This window comes from Macaca nemestrina, chromosome 9 (genome assembly GCF_043159975.1).
Source record: "Macaca nemestrina isolate mMacNem1 chromosome 9, mMacNem.hap1, whole genome shotgun sequence".
In the NCBI taxonomy this organism is placed as follows: Eukaryota; Metazoa; Chordata; class Mammalia; order Primates; family Cercopithecidae; genus Macaca; species Macaca nemestrina.
This window is the reverse complement of record NC_092133.1, coordinates 44,124,074-44,133,349: the sequence shown is the minus strand read 5'-3', so window position 1 is coordinate 44,133,349 and position 9,276 is coordinate 44,124,074. Positions and strand designations below refer to the sequence as shown.

At 37.4% G+C, this 9,276-nt stretch overlaps 1 protein-coding gene across 6 annotated transcripts in view; it reads right to left on the bottom strand.

Annotated features, from left to right (window-relative positions):
- Nucleotides 1-9,276, bottom strand: part of LOC105480536 (pantothenate kinase 1) — a 119,044-nt gene that overhangs the window by 90,416 nt on the left and 19,352 nt on the right. The window lies entirely within an intron of this gene.

The window sequence follows — 9,276 nt, the reverse complement described above, 5'->3', positions numbered from 1 at the left end:
CCAGCCTGACTAACGTGGTGAAACCCTGTCTCTACTAAAAATACAAAAATTAGCTGGGCATGGTGGTGCACGCCTGTAATCCCAGCTACTCAGGAGGCTGAGGCAGGAGAATCTCTTGAACCCAGGGGGCATAGGTTTGCAGTGAGCCGAGATTGCGCCACTGCACTCCAGCCTGGGAGACAGAGTGAGACTCTGTCTCCAAAAAAAAAAAAAGATCATGTGAAATGATTTCTAATTTTCTAAAATGAATTTTACAATCTCACTCTGCAAAAACTCCACTGCTAGGTATCTCAGTTGCTGTCCCCTACCTGCTCTGGGGTCAGCTTTCATTTGCTAACTTAGGAGCATTGCTAGAGACCTTTCCAACCTTCTTGAGATAAGAAATTCTTCACACAGTGTGTTGTGTCTGGAATCTAGTTGTTGTGGAGTGGCAGTGCCCACACATTGCTCCTAGTTACTCAAAATATCGAAAGCAGAACTCCCCCAACCTTAATAAGTGGAATTGTATGCAAATAATTCAATGTATTAAGTCAATGTAATAATTCAATGTATTAATATTTGCAGTGGTCTCTACTTCCTGATCCCTGACTGACACAAATGGCAAGAACTCTTAAGCTTGGTGCAGATGACATGCCTTACCTTAGTCACTTAAAAAGTGGCTGCTTTGGGCAAGTACCTTAACTGCCCTGAGTCTCAGTTTCCTGATTTCTTTTTTTTTAATCTTTTCTTTTTTCTTTTTCTTTTTTTTTTTTGAGACAGAGTCTCACTCTGTCACCAGGCTAAAGTGCAGTGGTGTGATCTTGGCTTACTGCAACCTCCACCTCCCAGGTTCAAGAGATTCTCCTGCTTCAGCCTCCCAAGTAGCTGGGATTACAGGCATGCGCCACCACACCTGGCTAATTTTTGTACTTTTAGTGGAAAAGGGGTTTCGCCATGTTGGTCAGGCTGGTCTGGAACTCCTGGCCTCAAGTAATCCACCCACCTTGGCCTCCCAAAGTGCTAGGATTACAGGCATGTGCCACCACACCCAACTAATTTTTGTATTTTTAGTAGAGAAGGGGTTTCACCATGTTGGTCAGGCTGGTATGGAACTCCTGGCCTCAAGTGATCCACCCACCTCGGCCTCCCAAAGTGCTGGGACTACAGGCATGGGGCATTGCACCTAGCCAGTTTCCTGATTTGTAAGTTGAAAAAAAAAACACGAGTACCTTCCCTTCCTGTGAGGTGTGAACAATGAAAATATATACTGTGTGCCTTCTGTCTACAACACACTATATTAAGTATTTAATGATGTTATTTCGTTTAATGCTCACAGTAGTCTTACGAGGTAAGTTCTACTGTTATCCTCATTTTACAAATGAGAAAATTAAGAGCTTAAAATGGCTAAGGTACTTGTATAGGTCACATGGCTAGTAAGTGGCAGAGCCAAAACTGAAACTCAAGGCCGTCTCACGCATGGATTTGCTGTATTATTCAGTTCCCAGCCAATTTCACATCTGCAACCTCATGGGACACCCTGAGTCAGCACCACCCAGTTATAACACTGTGAGAAAATCGATTTTTATTGTCATTTTAAACCACTGTTTTTTATTTTTATTTATTTATAAATTATTATTTTTTTAGAGACAGGGTCTCACTCTCTCACACAGGCTGGCATGCAGTGGTGTCTTCATAGCTCATTGCAGCCCCCTATCTCCTGGGCTCAAGTGATCCTACCCCCGCAGTCCCACAAGTACCTGGGACCACAAGTGTGTCCCACCACACCTGGCTAATATTTTATTTTTTTGTAGAGACAGGGTCTTGCTATGTTGCCAGGCTGGTGAAACCACTAAGTTTCTAGGTAATTTGTTCTACAGCAATAGGTATTAATAAAGTGCACAAGTAATTTATACCACTTAAACATTGTGCTGGTAAAAAAAATTTCCTTGGCCTGAATTCAGGTTGCCAGTTTATAGTATCTATAGAGAGAATGCCACCCAAAATATGCCATTGTGGTACAGGGATTCATTCTGAGATAGTATCTATAGAGAGAATGCCACCCAAAATATGCCATTGTGGTACAGGGATTCATTCTGAGATAGTATCTATAGAGAGAATGCCACCCAAAATATGCCATTGTGGTACAGGGATTCATTCTGAGATAGTATCTATAGAGAGAATGCCACCCAAAATATGCCATTGTGGTACAGGGATTCATTCTGAGCTGCAGGCAGTTAAGAAAAAGCAGACAAGGAAAACTCTCTGCCCTCACCTTCTCTACCAAGTAGGGCAGGATATACTTAATCACCAAACTCTAGACTCTTACCAGCCCAGAATGGCACCAGAGAAATCTATATTACAAACCTTGCTACAACAACATTTCTTTTCCATTAGTTTTTCCATATATTCACCTTCGTACAATTTGTTCCCCTACGAACTGCAAGCCCCTTTCCTTTGTCTTGTCACTTCTCTATAGGTTTGTTCTTCTGTGAAGATGCTAGATGAGCACCAAGTTCTAACCACCCCTTTGAGTTACGCATCACTGATGAGTGTTAATAAATAAATGTGTAAATAAATTTCTGTTTTTCTCTTGTTAATCTGTCTTTTGTCAGTCTAATTTGCAGGGCCCCAGCCAATGAACCTAAAATTGTAGAGGAAAAAAAGGTTTTTTTCTTACCTAAACTTGCTTTGAGTTGATTTTTTTTTTTTTTTTTTGAGACGGAAGTCTTGCTCTGTCACCCAGGCTGGAGTGCAGTGGCACGATCTCGGCTCACTGCAAGCTCCGCCTCCAAGAGGAAAACTGATTCAATAAACTGAATTATTTTTCCAGATTCAGTTAGACTTGTGTTCACATATGTTTCTACCACTTACTGGTTATGGGACCTTGGAAAATTTACTTAATAATTTCCTCACTTGTAAAAGGGGAATAACAATAAAAGTACTCAGGAAAATTTGTGAGATACTTTGAAAAGAGAACACAAAAAGATTACTGGATGTCCTATCTAGCTTATACTTCTGGATTTTCTCTGCATTTCATTGTCTTTGAGGTACTTTATGACTCTATAAATTGCAAAAAAACAGAGTAATACAAATAATTCTTATTCAAAGGAATGCAAATTGTGGGGGCCCGACCCTGTAATCCCAGCCACTCAGGAGGCTTAGGTGGGTGGATTCCTTAAATCCAGGTGTTAGAGACCAGCTTGGGCAACAGGGAGAGACCTTATCTCTAAAACAAAACAAAATTTAAAAACCCACAAAGAACTAGTGGTATGCCATTGATGATTGTCCTGTGGCTGTCTATCAGTTTTGTACCTATAAAGTAAATTCATTTTAGCATTCCTGATGGGTTACTTTGTCTGCTCTTTGGATCCTCATTTTAATATCTTACTGATTTAGTCATTGACATAAAATCATAGACACATGCTTATTTTATATTTGTGTGTGAATCATGATTCCTCTTACAAAACTTATCCTTCAACATATTTCAGAGTGTTATTATGATTAAATTAATCAATGCATGTAAAGCAATTAATACAGTGCCTGGTGCATAGTGTACAATAATGTTAGCTAACTTATAAGAAAGGAAAAAGGTAATGAAGAAGTGATAATGTTAGGTCCCAAGTTAGGTAAGACAAAGGTCCATTAGTCTACCTATCCTACTCATTTCTGTTTTCCCAAAACAGATATTCAGAGATAACAGTTTTGTAAATCAACAAAACAGCAATCACAATTCTAACAACACAGCTATTACACAAGAACAAGATCTCAGAAAAATCAGCTAACCTCTTGGATCCCAATGAGAATAATAATGTTCACTTCAGTAGTTGCTGTGGAGGCTTGCTGAAGTAAGGTATGTGAAATGGGAGTCTGCGAATGAGCTGGAAACAGATTTAGGAAGCAAACATCTGAGTGTCTGTTCAAATTCTATGCCTTCTGGCAGGTAGCTGAAATGCCTTAGTGGGCCAGGTATAAGAAACAGGCAGCTCTAGCCATCTATTTTTATTTTAGGTAAACATCAAATACTTGATAGAGATACAATATTTTTCTATTACAAGAAAAACAATAGAACAAACATGATGATAGATGGAAACAAATATTCTAGCTTAGAGTCAGAGAAGGAGCGTAGAATGGGATGGTGTACTGGGAGGGAGCAGCTCCGGTTATTTGTTGCCACCTAAGAATTCAGCTCCAGAGTTTTAAAAGAGCAGCAAGAAACCTTAATTATTAGTGATATTTATAGGAGCTCAAGCAAGTTAGTAAACATACATGGTAACCAATCCACATTTATCATCCCTTTGTTTGTGACCTCTCTGTTAGGCCATTTTCTTGTGTGTGTTCTTTGGGTGGCAACTACTTGTTGCTGACACTCATCACGAGTTGCTTATCACTGAAGCCTTTTTTTACTGGCATGAATAGAAGATGAATGCCAGAGAACTGCGTGGTCATTTTGTTAATCAGGCTGGAGTTGTTAGTATTTAATAAAGAGAACATGTAAGAAATATTTGTAGTTCTGAGTCAAAGATATTGGATACTTTGTTTTGTCCATCAAAGGTTGCTTTGCCATCACAATCTGTAGATGTGGGGAGAAAGGGTTCTAAATATGTTCATCCTTTTAGGAAACTTTGAAATATAGTAAAAAAATAAATAACTTTGAGGTAATATAAACATGGATTTGAACCCCAGCTCTGCGGTTTAAGCAGTAACTGACCAGGGATAATCAATGTCCCTGATCCTCAGTTTCCTCACTTATAAAAAGAGAATTAACAGCTGCTCAAGGAATCAGCCTGCTTTTATCTTCCTGCTCTGCTGTCTTCAATGTGGAACTTTCAGCTCTTTGATAAGAAGGTGGCTGTTGCATCTACAAGCATTGCTTCTGAGTTCTAGGCAGGAAGAAGGGAGAAGAGTGAAGGTTAAATGACTAGGTCAGGTGAGCATGCTTTCCTTATCAAAATTCAGTAGCTTTCTTAAAGTCACACCTAGTGGACTTCTGCTTATCAGCCATACTAGCCATCATTGGTTGCAAGGGAACTTGGGAAATTAGGATTTTTTTTTTTTTTAGCTGGGTACATTTCCATTCACCTGGATGGCAGAGTTTTAATACTATCAGTGAGAGTTTGGCTACTGGGTAGAAAACAAAACAAAGAAAAACAACCAGCAGTATCTGTCACAGGGCTCAATAATCCAAAATATTATTTATATGGTGACTTTCATCTCAGCTAGTCTCTCTTCCTTGTCATATTATTCAAAATGCTGGGCATATAATGTGTGTGTGTGTGCGCACATGCATGCACATTCAATCTAGTTTCTTTGCCCATTTAGCTGGTGCATCAGAAGTATATTCTTCCTAGGTAATCTTCATAAAAAGTTAAAAATTAAAAAAAAAGAGAAAGGGTATTTTTTATGTAAGTATGCTAAGAAAGTAACTTTGGGTTTTCTTTATGCTGAAGGTTGCTACAATAACAACAATCATTTTCATGTCATAAGAACTAAAATTTACTGATAATTTACTATTTGCCAGACATTGTACAAAATATTTTATATTCACTATGTTCACCATGAAAACTCCATAATGTAGACTCATAATCCCTACCCTACTAATAGGGAACTGATGCTCAGAGAAGATAATGTACTTAAGATTATATAGCAACTGTACAGTGGAGCCAATATTTGAATTTGGATCTGTCTGATAGCAAAACTCCTGCTCCTGGTCACCATATTATACCATCAGCTTGCAAGATGTTTAACACCTACTTCTGAGGACTCTTTCCACACTTTATTCTAAATTTCAAATCTTGGTCTCACCATGTGACCAATACCACAATAATAATTGTTGTAGATAAGAATCATCAATCATTTCTAAAACTAGTGGGGAAAGTATGATGAGAAACAGAATATATGCATATTTTCAAAGTATTTCCACACATGATACTAGAGATACTACAAAGAGAATAAGAGTAACTTTATGGTGGAGAAGTCAGGCACACATCACCATAACCAAGTAATCAAACTTAACATCACTAGTAATGAGACATACCAACATCATGTGATTCTGGAAATGATGCACTGAGAAGAGCACGGCATCACTTAACGTGGTATCCTTATTGAAAATGTGTAACTTGAATTTAATCTTGAGGACACCACACACCCACCTTACGCGGCATTCTACAAAACAACTAGTTAGTTCTCTCTTCAAGGGTCAGTGTCATGAAAGGCAAAGAAAAAATGAGGAATGTCTTAGATTGAAAGAGACTAAGAAAATGTGACCGCTAAGTGCAATATATAATCCTGGATTGGATCTAGGACCATAAAAAGAACACTAGTGTGGCAATTAGTAAAATTTGAGTAATGCCTGTATATTAGTTAATAGTATGATATCAAAGTTAATTTCCTGGTTTTTATAATTGTACTATTATTATGTAGGGTGAAAAATATATGAGAACTGTTATATGCTTTCTTTGCTGATGGGTTTTTTTGCATCATTTTTGTAAGTCTGAAGTTATTTCAAAATAAAAAGTTAAAAAAACTTATCTCCTAGTTGACTTGTTTACTTATTAAAATTATGTCTGAACTAAAAGTAAATGGACTCTAAGTATATCTCCAGCAGCTTTCTCATCTGCTCTGCATTTTGTGTTCTGTCTCTCTCTAATAGGGTGCCATCTTCAGTGGTGGCAGATCTGACAGAGAGCTATTTATACCCTAGATAGCTTTTGTATGTTCATTATGAAAATTTTCTGGCAAATGAAAGAAAAATGTTTTGCTCTAACAAAATTAATATATTATGACAGTTTGCCATCATGTGAAAGTAGTGTCTTGGGAAGAAGCTTTAAAAAAATTTACATAAAAGAACTGTATGGGCTAGCAGTGGCCCTGCATTCTATCCCTTCCAAAGCCACCACCAAGGTACAACCTCTACTCTTCTAGATTAGATCTAGTCACATACTATCTCCTGGCAAGAAGAGATAATCCCTTTCCTTATCCCTCCTTCAGCAACAGAATGGAAACCTTTTCTCAGGATTTAAAAATACCTGAGGAGTGACATCCCCAGGTTGGTTGTTGAAAGACAACATTGACTAGCCAATATGTAAAGAGGAAATGTAGCAGGAGCTATTGTTAGACCTCAGAGGTGTAATACAGATGATTCTAAAACTTTCCCCCAAGTGTCCTGAACAGCAAGGGAGAATTGTATCAGGTAGGATGCTTTCAGCTGCAAGTAACAGAAAACTCAGCTCAAACTAGCTTAAACAATGAAGTTTACTAACAGACCATCCCGAGCTCAGAAGGGTTCCAGGCCCAATGCTATAAGGGCTCCATTCCATTTCTTTGATATTCTCTTGGGTGTATCAGGTTTGTCTCCAGATTAAGGCCCTAACTGTTAAGCAAGGGCTTTCAGCAGCAAATAGGTACACGTTTCTTTGTTCATATACTACAGAAAAAAAACAAAACCTTTTACCCAACCATACTACAGAAACCTTTCCCTTCAGTCTGACTGGGCCAACTTAAGTCACATGCCCACTCCGCTACCAATAACACTCCCCAGGGGAAAGTCATATATGAAATAAATGAAGTCTGAGTTTCAAAACCATTCACTGGTAAGGTGGTGGGATTACCACGAGTGGTTAAGAGTAAGCAAGATACATTGCTAAAGCTGGCGATGAGGTTAAATTCCTTTGAGTCATGGGCCTTGTGAAGGAAAAGTGGACACCTAAAGAAAACCAGGGCTTTGTCAGGGGAAGGAATGGGAGCAATGGAAGCTGAGGAAGTGAATTCCCGCCCTTGTCAATCTAGAGTGTTGGTCCAACAGAACCTTCTACCAGCAGAATATTTCTGTGATATCTCTCTTTTTTAAAAAGGGTTATACTACTGTGGAAAACAGTATGTCAGTTCCTCAAAAAATTAAAAATAGAACCACTATATGATTGAATAATTCCATCTCTGAATATACATCCAAAAGAATTAAAAGCAGAATTTCAATTTCCACACTCATGTTCATAACAGCATTATTCATGACAGTGAAGAGGTGAAAGCAGCCCAACTCTACATCAACAGGTGAATAGATAGCAAAATGTGGAAGACACTCACAATAGGGTATTATAAAATGGAAGGAAATCTTGTCATGTGTTACAACATGGATGAAGACATTAAGCTAAGTGAATTAAGCCAGAATTAAGCTAAGTGAATGAAGAAGACCAACACTGTGAGTCCATTTATATGAAGTACACTCATAGAAACAGAAAGCAGAATGGTTATTACCGGCGGCCAGCCAGGGAAGTGGCTGATAGGTGGAGAAGTGGAAGTGGAGAGTTACTGTTTCATGGGTATGGTTCAGTTTGCAAGATGAAAAAGTTCTGGAGATCTGTTCTACAACGATGTGTATATGTTTAACACTACTGAACTGTACACTTAAAATTGGTTAATGTGGTAAATTTTATGTTGTGTCTTCTTAATCAGAATAAAATTTTATAATATGGAAAAAGAAGTTATAAAAGCCGCTTTATAAATCAATTCTTAAACATAAAACATGTTTCCGATAAAAAAGAAAATGATACAGAAAAGGAATAAAACTCATTTCAAATAATGCAAAAAGAGAAAAAATAAGGAAAACAACGCCAAAGTACTGAACAAGAAAGAGTTTCTTGTTTTATTATCTAAAATACAATCAAAGGATAGACATACTTAAAATAGAGCAGGAGTACAGATACACAGTTCTAGAAATCCTTCAGTGAAAGCAAGGCAAGATTTTGTTTTCTTATGTAATCATACAGACTCTGCTTTCTTTTGTACACCTACAAAAGATATAAAATTAAGTATCACAAAAGACCCTACACAGTTCTATTCATACAGGTTGCATCTATAATTCACAAATATATACACAAAATAGATTTCAACCACATTTAATGTTTAAAATTATTTTCCTGGTTTATCATAAAAATTCATACACATTTCTAATTATATGTCATAATATATCAGAATTGGGTCTATTTTAGATGAATCTCTGCTTCCAATTTTGTGAACAATTTTTGAGTCTAAGAAGATACTTATCCTTTGGTATCCAGAAACTCCTGAGACTTAGCCACATACACCAAGGCTAATTTGAGAGGCAAAGCACAGGAATGAATTTTCTGGAAGACAATTCTTTCTGTGTACAATAATAGGGAATTAGTTAAGTAAATAATGCAGCCACATGAACGATTATTAGCCATTAAAAAGGATAATGAAGAGTCTATTTATTAAATGGGGGAAATACTTATAATAATAAGTAATAAAGGAAGAAACAGAATACTACATAAATACTGTTTG